General features: G+C 40.2%; 1 protein-coding gene across 2 annotated transcripts in view; it reads right to left on the bottom strand.

The window, feature by feature from the left end:
• Positions 1 to 8,913, bottom strand: part of MYLK (myosin light chain kinase) — a 454,770-nt gene extending 445,857 nt beyond the window's left edge. For both annotated transcript variants that reach the window (XM_072613766.1, XM_072613765.1), the window contains exon 1: positions 8,708 to 8,913. The gene's annotated coding sequence lies outside the window, so the exon portion shown is untranslated. The remainder of the gene's footprint in view (positions 1 to 8,707) is intronic.
• Positions 8,914 to 14,968: the final 6,055 nt, after the last annotated feature.

The following is a 14,968-nucleotide window of genomic DNA, read 5'->3' as shown; positions in this document are numbered from 1 at the left end:
GTGTGAGGTGGGGAGTACATGGAGAGTGAGGAACAGCAAAGACTTGGCAGGCAGTGCCATTAAAATTAGGCTTTAAAAGATGTTTGGGAATTCACCAGAGGAAAAGAAGAGGAGACATGGTGATCACTGGGCTGCTTTTCATTTGCAACTGTTACTTCTTTGTCTTTCCTGTGTATTTTGACTCTGGATGTGCCACAGCATCTGGGATTGCATCCTATTAGAGAAATTCCTTTTCTATCTCTCCATAGTTCCCATGATAGGGCTCTATACCCAGAACACACTTAATCCCTGCTGTCTGATTGGTTAGGGAGATGAGACATGTTTAATCTCCCTGGAGAGAAGAAACTACAGGTTTGCCAGTGGGCTTTCCTCTTTCTTTTTGGTGTTTATTGAGCCCCTCCTAAAAGCAAAGCCTTCTACTTGCTGAGTACTGTGGTGAAGAAGCCCTAATTTGTAGTGTTTGATGATTTCTGACATATAAATGCTTACACTGGTCATTTAACAATCAAGTAATGTAACAATCAACTCCAACATATCCCTGGTTAGGATTCAGAAGGACTGTTGAAACAAGGACGTGTTACATTCTATAACAAACATGATATTTTGCTCTATCCTCCTTTCCTTTAGTAGAATTTGTAAAGAGAAAGGCATTTCCTCTACAGTGGATTGCACCAAACTGAAGGAAGAAATCGAAATATAACGAAAATGTAGAGAATTCACCCGCTAAACTACCTGAATGAAGACAGTAAGCAGTACATTTCATCCCTTAACTTATACCCAATTCAATTCAATCTGACAAACATTCTACTTTGCAGAAGCTTTGCTGAAAACACAGAAGAGCATTTTAAAAAAAGTTTTACTAGAGCTTACAATCTATTGGGAATTAGAGGGGCAGAAGACAAGTACACAAATACCTTGGGTACCAGGGAAAGTGAGGGAAGACCAAGGAAGAGGTTTAGAGACAGAAAGCTATGAGAGATTTTCAGAAATTTTTAGTAGAGGTAGTGATCACTGGACACCTAAGGGAGGGCTTTCTGGAGGAGATGCCATCTGAGGTGAGCTTTCTAAGAAGGGAGTAAATTCAGAAAGTGTGGATAAGCGTTCAATACAGATACAGGGGATAGTGTGAGAAAAAGCAAAGAGGAGAGAGGATAGGACAACATCAGGAATGGAGAGTAGTTCTATTTGGCTGAAACACTGAATACATGAAGAGGGAAGCAACATTAAACTAGTGTGGTTCCAGCAGGAGTAGAGAGAAGGGATTGGATGGAAGAGAGATGGCAGAGTAGAAGTGACTGGACTTGGCAGCTGATAAGATGCAGGGGAAAAGGGAAAAGAGCCCAAGAGGTGACCCCAAGGTTAAGAGCCTTGGGTAATGAGGAAGTTAGGAGGATAGGCAGATTTTTGAGGGGAAGCTTTAGCTCAAAGTTTAGCTCAAACACTAAGTTTGAGGGATTGGGTAAGAAATATAGGGCTTGAAGTCATCCATAAAAATATAAAAAATTGAAGCCAGTGGATATCACCAAAGATAGTCTGACGAGAAGAGGGCAGAGAACAGGACCTTGGAGGAATGATAAAAGTGAGATGAGAAGCTGGTAAAATACAAATAAAGAATAGTCAGAGGCATAGAAGTAGAACCATAAGATGGATCACGTAACAGAATCCAAGGGAGAAAAATTATTAAGGAGGAATGGTCTACAGCATCAAATATAACACTGAGAAGAGAAGCAAAGTCCAGTGCATCTAAATGTAAGGAGGTCATGAAACCCTGGAAGACAAAGTTTTTTATTCAAGTGGTAGGGACAGAAAACAGATTGTGAGAGGTTATAGAGTAAGCATTTGGGGAGGAAACAGAAGCACTGAAGTCACATGGCTCCTCTTTTAAGGAATTCAATAATGAAGAAGAGAGAGAAAGTATAATAGAAGGAATAGTGAGATTGAGAGATCTTTTTAGCTTGTTTGTTTCTAGGACAGCAAAGACCTGAGTATATTTATGGACCAAGAATGAGGTCAGCAGAGATAGAATGACTGATTTTTGACAAAGGAAAGTGGAAAAGGTGATAAAGACCCAAAGGCATCCCCTATTTGAGCCCTAATCTTTAATTTATTGGATGACTGGCAAAGATCAGAGAGAGGAATTGTTGACACAGAGGATAAAACTTTCGACTTGGAATCAGAAAAACAGGATCACAGAGAGTAGGGAACACGTCTTTCCCTAAAATTAAGTTGGATCTTACTGATGAAGACAGAGAATCCTGTTCCTCTTTATTTCCTGCCAATATAAGGCTCTGTGGTAAGGGATTGGGAGAATGAGGGGGAAGGATGCCAAGGATAAGATATCAGATTGAATGATAGATCAACAGAAGTTCCTGGGGGTAAATTTGCTGAATTTCATTATTATTATATAAAGCGTTCTCCTGGTTCTTCCCTCTTCACTTTTTTTTTTTATCAGTTTATTCAAGTCTTAGGTTTCTCTGCATTCATCCCTTTTATTATTTTAGACAGCAAAATGAGAATTTGTTTTACTTAACTATGCATATTTGCTAAGACGGTTCTGTTTTTGTGTTTTTCAATTTCTCTTGGAATGGGAACAAGAAAGGAGCTAGGGGAAAAGTAGCTAACAAAGAGGGGAAAAGGAAAATAAAAGAAAAAAGGAGAGTCACTAAAGCAGCTTTAATGTGTAAAAGAGAACAAAAGGCCACAAAGAATCATAGAAAAGCAGGACAGCTTTGAAAGTTATGTGCTGAATCTAGGATATATTTTAAAAGAAAAGCAAGCTGCATTTTTCTTTTTATATTCCAATATGGAAATGGTTATTTTATTTGACATTTATTAAATATAAAATTTTTTAGTTATTTAAAAAACTACTGTACTGCTAAGGGGCAGAAGAGTCTCCATCAGTGAAGGGTGCCATAGAAAGAATGCGGCAAATCATCTCCCCCTTTTCTTCTAGCCAGGTATCCTTGAGAGTAGAATATAAGAACCTCAAGTGACTATTTTGTTTTTGTCTTCCAGTCTCCAGCGCCTTACGCCTACTAGGAACCTATTTAAATGTCTGTGGAATTCAAATAAAGTGAAGGTTAGAGTCCATTTCAATCCAATTCCAAAAATCCAAGGGACACAATCACTGGATAACTCTGATTCCTATTTACCAAGTTTGAGTCTGAAACCTAATTGTGGTTGCTAACACCTGTGAGTGTTTATGGAGCAATATTGTCAGCTTATTCATTTGCCTTCCTTCCCTCAGGCTCTCCCATCCTACATCACAGCCCCAGTCTAGACTCCTAATGAGTATTCCCACCTTTAATCTCTCTTCTCCAATCCATCCCCCATACAGATAACAAAATAATAATGCTGTTTTTTTTTTTAAAAAAAGACAAAATTTATTCTTTTTAAATTTTGAGTTGCAAATTCTCTCCCTCCCATCCCTCTCCCAGTCACTGAGAAGGCAAACAAAATGACGTCAATTATACACGTGAAATCATGTAAACCATATTTCCATATTAGCCACATCACAAAAAAAGGCAAAAAAATGAGAAAAGTATGCTTCAATTTGCCCTTAAGAGCTCATCACTTCTGTCTCTGGAGAAACATAGCATTTTTTCATCATGAGTCCTTTGGAATTGTTTTGGATCACTGTATTGATCAGAGTAGCCAAGTCTTTCACAGTTGATCATCATTACAACATTTCTGTTCCTGTGCACAGTGATCTGTTCTTACTTCACAGAGTGATATTCCTAAAGCACAGGTCTGAGCATGTTATTTTCTGGCACAATGCCAGTGTCTCCCTATTACTTCTAGGATCAAATACAAACTCCTGTTTGGCACTTAAAGCTCTTTACAATCTGGTTCCAATCTTTCTAATCTTTTATTATATTTTTCTCCCTTATTCAAGCAGCTTTTCAGTCCAGGCAAACTGTTGTTCCTACTTCCTCACCTTCTCTACCTTTTATCGCCATGTCTTTGAAAAAAGTATTCCCCTCTTCATGGAATGTACCTCCTCCTCACCTCCCTCTGTTAGGATCCCCAGTGGCCTTCAAAGATCACTTCAAACATCACCTTCTCTTTGAAGCTTTTCATGATCATAGGAGCAGCTACTAGTGCCCCTACCTTGCATTTATGTCATACGTTCTTATCTATAAGCATGTTGTCTCCTTCAATGGAATATAAGTTCCTGGAGGGCAGGGATTGGTTTTGTATCTGCAGTGGTTGGCACATAACAGCTGATAAATAAATGCTTGTTGGCTGATTGGAAGAATGCTTCTATAGTCACCCCTTTGAAAATTTTTGTCTAAATAGATACTTTGATTAATACAATGACCTATCACAGTTCCAGAAGACTCCTGATGAAAAGGGCAACTCCTTTCCAGATAGTGAGGGAATGGACTGAGAGTGAAGACTGAGGCACACACACACACACACACACACACACACTCACACACACACACACCTGAACACATATAGACATGGCCACTATGGGAATTTGTTTTGCTTAAACATACATGTTCATAATGGACTTGATTTTTCTTGCTTTCTCTGTAGGAGAGAGGAATTGGGAGGAGACAATGTGGAACTAAAAATAAAATCAAATTGGATTTTTTTTAAAATGAAGGGAAAGAAAGAGAGCTTTAGCTTAAGAAGCCATACGATTCAAAAAGCACGTATTAATTTCCTGTTAGGTGTCAGGCATTGTGCTAATCCCTGGTGACACAAAAGCAAAAAATGAAAATATAAAATGGATAGAGCTCTGTTCCTGGAGTAACAAGGACAACCACTTATAGGCTATGTGACCTTGGGCAATTCACTTAACTTCTCAGCTTCATCTGCAAAGGGAGAAGAGCACAAACCTTATACGGTTGTTGTGAAAATAAAATGAAATATATGTAAAGCATTTAGACCCCTAAATAAATGCTAGGTATCATCATTATTACTGTTGAAACAGTGCCTGGCCTCAGGGAGCTTCTGTCATAATACAACTGCCTCCTTCTGGCATACCAGTAATGCACCTTTTCCCACTTCCAGCTATATCTGCTCATTCTGCTTCATTCAGGAAGCCTTCTCAGGTTAACTGCCACCAGAGTGCTACCACACTTCCAGAACCTTCCTCTCTACTTCTTGACCTCCCACTCCCTAGTCCGCTCTCACCTGGGAATCCTTGTTACTACTATAATAATCTGCATACCTTTCTGTAGATAACTGTTTTTGCTGCTTTTTTCCTTCTCTTGACTAGAAACTGTCCTACTCTTCACCCCAAGTTTTGGATATGAGACCCTGGCTGACTAACAGCTAACAAAATACTCACTGATACTCAAGTGCAGATAGGAAGGGAGCCAGTAAAAGGTGATATTTATGAGGTCAGGACCAGTAAATCTCATGCAAATCAATGTTGACTTCACACCAAGAAAACCTATTCTTTGTGTACAACTGGTAGCAAAGGATAGAATAAAAGAGGTAGCTAGATGGCATGGTGGACTGAATGCTGGAAGCCTTAAATCAAATTTTTCCTCACTTATTAGCTGTGTGATCCAGGGCAAGTTGCTTAAACTTTTTTAGCCTCATTTCTTTTATTTGTAAAATAGGGGTAATCATTCCTACCTTATAGGGTTGTTGTGAAATTCAACTGAGATAATTACATAAAGTGCTTTGCAAACTTTACACCACACATAAATTTTAGCTAGTAGTATTAGAAATAATCCTGTTATCAGAGAACCTGGTTTCGAATCCTCTTTTTGCAATTTACTTTCTCTAGGACCTTGAAAAGATCCCTTACTTTTCCTAGTCTTTTTCCTCATTTGTTAAATGAGGAGAACGGACCATGAGATTGATTGACTGCATTTATCCATGTTCATTTATTAAATGCTATAATGTGTGAGGTACTGAGGGCACTAAATACAATAAATTGAACAATCTCTACTTGTTATCTCATGAACTCCATGCACTCCTAATTGGGCCAATTCAGAGTAAAAGAGTGTGGATGAGCCTGTAAAAATCTTTCGTAGCTAGTGACAAAGTAACAATTCCAAAAAGTAATCTCTGTCAAAGAAGAATTACGGATGTCATCTTTATAGGTCCTCAAGGTACCCACCAATTCAACACCTTCCCCCTGCTCAAATCAATAGCCAAGATTTCCAGATTCCTTCAATCCACTCCCTTTTGTAAATTTCTCAATCTTCAGGTGTGGAGAGGGAGGTGAATAGGATTATAATGGATATCAAAAGCCTGGTATTATAGGTAAGACAATGGGATCCATGCTCAGTCACCACAGCCCCAGAAGAGCAGTCGTCCTCTGAAGGTGGGAAAAACTGGAGGGGGATGAACAAGAAGGAAACAAGTAAAGGACAGCATGATAGAAAATTGAAAAAAGGTAGAGGAAGAAAGGAAGGAAAAAAGGAGAAGCAAAGTATAAAGAGGAGTAGGGAAGGAAATGGAAGTGGGTGAGAGGGGGAGGGCTTCGAACATGTTTACTTATTTCTGATAGTGGGTAGAGTGCTGGACCTGGAGCCAGGAAGACCAGAATTCAAATATTACTTCAGACACTTACTAACTATGTGACCCTAGGCAAGTCATTTAACCTCAGCCTGCCTCAGTTTCTTCATCTGTAATGGGGATAATAATAACACCTACCTCCTAGGGCTGTTGTGGGGATAAAATGAGATGTTTATAAAATACTTTGCAAACTTTGAAGTGCTATATAAATCATCATCATCGTCATCATCACCACCACCACCACCACCACTTAGTAAACCAGAAGATACCTATAACCTCCTGAGGGCCCATTCCAATTCCACTGCCAAGGATATTTTAATGGCAGTTACAGATTCTGCCATTTTTGCGTCCTTTAAAGCAGTAGTTCCTCTTGCCAAACTTCAGTGTACCTCTCCACATCCTACACCCTCAAGTCCCTCTAGGAAAAACATTTGTAGGAGTCTTTCATTCCCTGATCCTTCAACTGGGACCTTCCTCCTTTTCCCACACCAATTTTCTGATAGCATTTTTGTCTGAACCTTTCCTTTACCCCATTACATTTTTATCTTGCAGGATACCTGTGTATAGGTCAAATCCCTCCAAGTAGATTGTAAACTCCCTGAGGGTGGTGACTACTATTTTTCATTTTTGTATCTCTAGACCTAACAGAGTTGCTTGCACATTGGGTGACAGAAAGGGGTGGGTGGCAGGGATCCTGTGATTTTACTGATAAAGGTAAGGAACTGCCAATTAAGAAACTCCCTTCTTCAGTGTAGATCCTCAACTGTAAGGCAATACAGTCTTAGAGATTTGCCTTGAATGCAAAAAGGACAATTTAATAACATTTTGGGCTATTGTTAAGATTACTAGAGAGGGTCAATGGAAAGAAATTAGGAGACCAAGAGGTAAGTGATAATGAAATGAGGAAGCTCTCCACTCCAAGGTGAGACTTAGGGAGAGTGAAGACAGACAACTTTCACATTCTGTACATTTTGAAGGGGGAGGTCTAGGAAGAGCAGGGTTGTACAGTTCAGTGATCTAAGCCATGAGCACTGTGAGCAACGGGAACATACTCAGTGGTTTTTAGGGAAGTTTTCTGAGCAACAAGAGACAATAATATCCATTTCTATTTCCAAATTTATCTCCAACACTAGGCACAATCTGCCTGGGATAAAGGGCAGGGGGTACTGCCAAAAGACTTCTACCCCCAAATTATTTTTATACTGCCTATCCTGTCATCTTGGAGAATTCTGACCTTAGAGATTCATTCCTTTGACTTTTTGATCTCTCTAAATTCCTTAATAAACTACTCTTGGGAAGGGGAAACTCATAAAACTATTATGGGGTAACAATGGGGATTAGTTTTTCAAATGCTTCCAATATTTTGTTTAAGTATCTGGAAGCGAGACAAGGAGTCACTGGAATTGAATCAAGATTCTGGACGGGCAGGGCAGGGGCTCCAGACATGAAGACAGAGGCTATGGAAAAATGAAAGCGGAAGGTTTAAGTCAAGCGTTTTAACTTTTGCCTGTGACACACTACCTTCGACATCACCGCTGAAAGCCTAACCTGGCCCCGAAAGTGAAGATCGACTGTATTTTGGACCTCAGTTACATGTGGGGATGGAGGCTGGTAGATAATAGAATGTTGAGGGCAAGGAGGAGTGGGCATCATCCTTCCACAGAGAAGGGTACAAGATGAGAAATGAGCCCCAAGCTAGTGCCACTGGAGACAAAGGTCCCATTTCTTTTATCCTTTCCACCCCTTGAGATTTTACCAGTAGCTTCGTACCCCTCTCCTTAAGAAGAGGAAGGGTCCTTCTTCATATTACAGCCCACTCCTAGTCAGGTCTAAGGTTAACCCTAGCCCTAGGCACACAATCCCTTCCCCCCTTCCACCCCAGCGCCAAACACACAAATTCAATCCATGCTTCCCTGGGATAACTCGGGGCACGCACCCCCACCCTTTCCCGGCTCTCGGAGATGGGGCAAAAGGGGCGTCCAGTGGGATGGGGGACAGGGGTGTGACAGATCACTGAGAAGAGAATAGGGGTGGCAAGTGCGCGGCGGGAGAACAGGACATCTGAAGGGAGGGACGGACTTCTGGACAAAAAGCGAGGCACGGGTGGCCAAGCTGGGGAGTGCGCTGTCTCCACCTCCCAAACCTCCTCCTCCCCCACTTCCCCAAGTGCCACGAACTATGAAGGAGCGAGGACAAGTGGGGACAAAAGGGCGGTACTCACGGAGTCGACGAAGGCAGCCCGGGTGGCAGGCAGGGAGCCCGCCCCGGAGCAGCGAAGTGCGGAGCTAGCTGACGCGGACGCGCTCCGCTCCCGGGCGGGACCGCAGCCTCGGAGCTGCCCTGCCGGCTCTCCGCCCTCCCTCACTCTAGCCTCAGCCCCTGGGCTGTGTACCGAGGAGGCTGCGCTGGGAGCCGGGATGGATGGCGAGTCCCGCGAAAGGGCTGCAGGGCGGGGAAAGGTAGCAGGAGAGAGGGAAGGAAGGAGGGAGGGAGCAAAGCGCTCCGAGCCTCAGACACAAAGTGCCCAGACTGCTGACTCCAAAGGAACACGCGCTGATTTGCATGTCATTTGCATGACGTTCTATGAATGGACAAATGGACAAACTCTTGCTGGCCCTTGCCTTTCCTTCGCATACCCTCCTTACTCCTTTCCCTAAAGAGTTCCATCGCTTAAGTAAGTGCCTGAGACATGCCCAGATTCCCAGCCTCCAGCCCACCATCACCATCAACTTCCTGTCCCCTTAAGCAGGAGAAACTTTTTTCCTTATCAGGACCACTGCTTGTTAATAGCTTTAAGATTTGCAAAGTACTTTCCAGCCTTAGTTTCACCTAGTCCCCACAATTCTGCAAAGAAGATAAGGCAATTATGATCAACCCCATTTTGTGGATGGGGAAAGTGAGGTTCACAAGGGTAAACATATCCAGAGCTACACAACTAGTAAGTGACAGAATCAGAAATGCATCTCTGTCCTATGCGAATCAAGTATTCTCACTTAAACACACTGTAGCAGAGAGACACACTGCCCCCAACTAAGGTACAAATTGTTTCTGAGACTATAATATTCATTCATCCACTTTTTTCTCTGATAGGTGCTTGTTAAATATTCCTTGAATTGAGTTGACGGTGATGCACGCAACCATTTTCTCCTGCAGTTTGTACGTTGGTTATTTAATAACCAACACAGACTGTTCTTCCATTTTAAACATGCAAAACAAAAATTTTATTGGTAATAAAACAAAGATTAAAAAATAATCTTTGACTGCATAACCTATTGAGAGAGAAAAGAAGACAGCTATGTTTAAAAAAAAACAGCAGGAGGGAGATATATTCAGGGGAAAGAGGAGCAGAAAAATGAAAAAGGAAAATAGATGGACCTATTTGAGGGGAGAAGCAAAAAAAGAAGTTGGAGGAGGAAAAGGCTAACATCTGCTCACCTGAAATGGATTCCCCAACTTCATCCATTTTGTCCTTGCTTCAGTGAACCAGCCTGAACCCCTCCTTGCTCGTTATCTCTTTTCCATCCTTTGCCTCATCACCATGTAATGGTCCCTCTAGATGACTTTCTCCCTAAGATGTATTTAAATAACCTCTTATTATTGGTTTTGGACATACTTTCAAGTTGCTCCTTAAATTATTTTTGGGAAAAAGAAATTCTTTGGGACTTGCCTAATTTCTAGCTTGCACCTCTGACCTGCCATGTTTTGTGGGTTTTCTTGTTCTCCTCACTTGACCTTTCTTGACATTCTTTGCACTCCTTTTCTTGAAACAGGTTCTTTGACTTGACTATTTAGCTGTATAAGTGGGTTCCCCTCCCACTAAAAAGTGAGAGGCATTTTGATACCTCAATATTTAACATTTATTGATACTGTATTTCCCCCAAAAGGTATTTTTAAATAGTCATTGGGCATCCTTCTGTGAGATTCATTTGTAATTCTGTCTTTCTTAATACACATTTTTTTTTATCATAGTTCTGTTTTCAAGAACTGTAAAACTATTTGGTAGATTTCTTCTTTTCCCTTTTCCAGGAGGATGTTGAATTTAATGACTTGCCTCTAGAGAAAAGCTTCCTCTTCCTCCTTCATCTTCATACTACTATGAATTCACATTCATAGTATTTTATGGCTTACAAAGTACTTTTCTCACAGCAACCTTTTGAGATATATAGTGCAAATATTATTATCTCCATTTTACAGATGAGAAAAATGAGGCTCAGACATTTGTCCTCATTTCTCTCTCTCTCTCTCTCTCTCCCCCCCCCCTCTCTCTCTCTCTCTCTGATGGATATTACTGCTGAAGATTTTTCCAGCCATGTTTCATTTTTACAACTACTGCCTGAATTTTTTTAAACAGCAGGGGAGTTACACACAGATTTAAGAAAACATTGCTGGACTGATGAAATTAGGAAAAAGAAGAAAAGTCCATTTCCTGATTAATTATACTTAAAAGGAAATTTTTATCTCTGTATCTCTTATGTCAATATCAATTCACTCCATTTATTAAGTTGTTCATTCATGTCTGAGTCTTCATGGCCCCATAGACCATAGCTATCCATAAGGTTTTCCTAACCAAGTTCCTAGAGTGGTTTGCCATTTCCTTCTCCAGTGGATCCAGTAGATCCCTTTGTCGGCAATCAAAGGTTAAGTGACTTGTCCAGTGTTGCACACCTAGGAAGTATATGAGGCTGGATTTGATTCAGGTCTTGCAGACTGCAGCTCCAGTTATCTGTCCACTGAGTCACCAGCTGCCTTTCCATTCCTCATCCATTTATATAGTACCTGCTATATAAAATGTTAGTAAGCTAGGCCAGGAAGGAAAGAAAGATAAGATAAGATACAAGAAGCTTATATTTAATAGAAAAGATACAACATGTACACCAATAACTATAATACAAATTAGAATATGAGTTCTCAAGAGAAATACAAACTGTAGTAAGATCAAGTATCATCTCAAGTTTCCATGGAACATGGGGAATGTTGGAGAATGGATCCTATGTCAACAGACAGATGCCCTAGGACTCTGGGCCCTATGACCAAAGGGTCAGACAGTAGCCTAAAGAGAAGGTAATATTTTGGAGAATGAATGAGAACAACATGCATATTTCTGGCTGAATAAAATTTCTGTAGATAATTATTTCTGCAAAATAATTGCAAGAGTAAAATATACTCTTGCTTCTGTGTGTCCCCTACAGAGGGCATGTAAGGCAAGTGCCCAGGAATCTGGAAAGAAGCTGGCACTTTGGGCATTTGTATTGTGTACTTTAAGAAATCTCTTTATTGCGATCTTTGATTTTGACACAATTTCCTAACAAACTTTCAAACAAACTGCCCCCAAAACAGGCAAAAACCTTTATCGTAAGAGACCAGAAACAGGTCAAAAATTTGGACAGCCTGGACAGTTAACCCAGTGTCTTAGGATTGAGGAGTTGTGTCTGGGCTGCTCTGCAGAGGATTCTCTCTCTTTCTCTCTCTCATTTTCTCTGGGTCATATCTGAAAGATGTCAGTTCCTCCACAGAAACCAAGCAGCTCTTCCTGATTTTGAATTCCACAAATATTTATTAAATGCCTACTGCGTATGTACAAGACACTGTGCTAAGGACTTTCAAGACCAGAATCATTTTAGCTTCAGATAACCTTAGCTGTACACTCTCCTTGGGGCCCTTGAAATGATAAAGGTTAACCCTTGACCTCCACCCCCACCCCACATTACTGTAGAAGAAAACACTCCTTAGCATAAAGATGCCTGACTATTTTTACTGCCTCAGTATAATCTATCTCTAGGCTCCATCTGCCTGGCACATCCTTTCCACTTCCTTTCCTTGCTCCCTATCCCCTTTATCACTCTATCACTGCTGCTCTGTCATGGTTGCAGCAGGAGAATGAGAAGGCAGAGGATAGAGGGGGAGGAGAAGAGAGGAAGAAAAAGAAAAGGGCAAATATCACCATTTTTCCAGTTTCACAGGATATGGCTTGGGCACCAGCAAATAGACCGACTTACTAGTTTAGTAACTTAGCCTTTCTTGATCTCTTTCATTGGCTCTTCCATTTAAAATAAAATTACAGTACACACACACACACACACACACACACACATAACACATAGATAACAGTACTGTTATTATATCTTCAACAATAATAATTTTTAAGATCTTCACCGTTGTTATTGAGTCATGTCCAACTCTTAATGACCTGATTTTAGGGTTTTTTTTCCAAAGATACTAGAGTGGTTTGGTCATTTCCTTCTCCAGTTCATTTTACAGATGAGGAAACTGAGACAGAGTTAAGTGGCTTGCCCAGTGTTACATAGCTAGTTAGTGTCTGAGGCCAGATTTGAACTTAAAAAGATAAGCTTCCTGACTCCAGGCCTGGCTCTGTATTCATTGTATTCACCAACATCTAGTTTTCTTCAAAGTGATTCATATCTTTCACTTTGAAGAAATTGCTGAATTGCTTTAGAAGTAATTTTAGCCCAAGACAGGTTTGAGGCTAGCTTCCCCTAGTTAATTATATTCTGAATGTTCTCAAAAGACATCTTCAGGTTTGGTGAAATATCTTATAGTCTTTAAAAAGTAATTTTTATTTACTTTCCTTCCTTTAAAAAAATCATCTGGTTTTTATTGTTACCTTTTTGTTTTTATATCATCTTTAATTTCTGAAGACATCTGTCCCCTTTTCATACCTCTTCTGTTCTATAAACTCCCTCTGTAAAAATCTGCTTTCTAGTAATAATCTATCCACTTCAATCAGTAGCTTTGTATATACCTGTGATAAGGCTAATGGCTTAGCATATATAACATCCATGGCAGAGGAGAAAAAAAGTAGCTTGATTAATTGCACTTCTACTTATTTTAGTCTAAGAATCAATTATTTCTTCTACTCAAAACAGATACTTTAATTAGAGGTAGTATTAGTATATGAAAGTGTAGGTATCCCTCACTTTTACAGAATAAATGAAAGGCAGTGTGATAGAGTCAACAAGAGCCAGGAGTGCATTACTTCAGTCACTCAGTCATGCCCAACCTTAGCACACCTGGCCCTTCCAGCCTCCAATATCTCCTAAAGTCTGCCTGAGTTCATGTTCATTTTTCCATGATACTTTTTATCCATCTCATCCTGCCATCTGCTTTTCTACCTTCAATCTTTTCCAGCATCAGTCTTTTCTAATGAGTTCCATCTTCTCATTATGTAGCCAATGTATTAAAGCTTCAGCTTCAGTATTTGACCTTCCAGCCAATTGCCTGAATTAATTTCTTTAAGTGTTGATGATTGGAGCTTCTTGCTGTCCAAGAGACTCTCAAAAGTCTTCTTCAGGACCACAATTCGAAAGTATCTGTAACTGTCTAGAGTCTCACTGCAGAGAAGGCACTGACTGAGTTTCCTTACCTAGGACTTCCCTGTACCTATGAAATCACAGTCTCAGTTCTTATCCCTATATAGATATGAATTGCTATTACTGTTATTTCTAGAAAAGCTTTCTATAATTAAATTGTGTATAGCAAATTCTACCTGATTCTAAAAATGCAAAGATGAAACTCTAAGGGAAAAAATTCAGTCTTAAGACATAAAATTATGCTCAAGAATTTAACAAGCTTTTGCAAAACACATTTTAAAAAATTTCTGATAAAACATTAATTCTCGAAATAAATCATGAATATCAACATAAAGTTGTTGCTGTTATTATCCTTGACAGGATAGATTCAATGTCTAGAGGAAAAACAATGATAGGTCAGTGGAACAGAAAACTGTAAAATGAAAAATTCATTCAACATTCAAGCTTCTTCCTCTTACCCCCAAACCCTGACAGCTCACCCCCACCTCAAGGAATCATTCAAATATTTTTAATGTACAAATCTAGTCAGGCTACTTCCTTGCTCAAAGATCTCAAGTGGCTCCCTTCTGCTCACCAAAAAGAATTCCAGATTCCCTAGTTTTCCAAAATTAGGCTTCTGTCTTTTTGAAACAGAAGCTATTTTAAAACTTATTTCTGTAAACAGAGATGTGAACAGGAACAGAATTTATTAATAGGGCTATTATTCATTGTTTAGCAAATTATTTTATGTTCTTCTGTTGAGTATATGTAATCATAACATGTATCCAGTCCCAAAACCCACTAGTATGGGACTCTTGCCTTATTGGTGGAGATCAATGCCCTAGGGTAGAGTTGCCAAGAACAGGACTGTTCTGTTCTCTTCAGGCTTCCCAGAATTCTCTTCAAGTCTTTGAGTTGCTTCAGGTCCTGCAGTGGCTTAAGTGTTTCTGCCTTCCAGCTTAGAGAGGGAAGATAGATGAAGTCAATCTCACTTTGGGCTGCTGAAGGAAAAGACTCTGGGACAACGTGAGAGAAGTTAGCATTCTCTGTCAGTCCCTGATACCAGCTTGCTACTCTAGAGATCTCTAGTGAGATCTAGGATTCTCTCTCTCTCTCTCTCTCTCTCTCTCTCTCTCTCTCTCTCTCTCTCTCTCTCTCTCTCTCTCTCACTGAGC

The sequence above is a fragment of the Notamacropus eugenii genome, chromosome 5, assembly GCF_028372415.1.
Source record: "Notamacropus eugenii isolate mMacEug1 chromosome 5, mMacEug1.pri_v2, whole genome shotgun sequence".
NCBI lineage: Eukaryota > Metazoa > Chordata > Mammalia > Diprotodontia > Macropodidae > Notamacropus > Notamacropus eugenii.
This window is presented reverse-complemented; position numbering and strand designations above follow the sequence as displayed.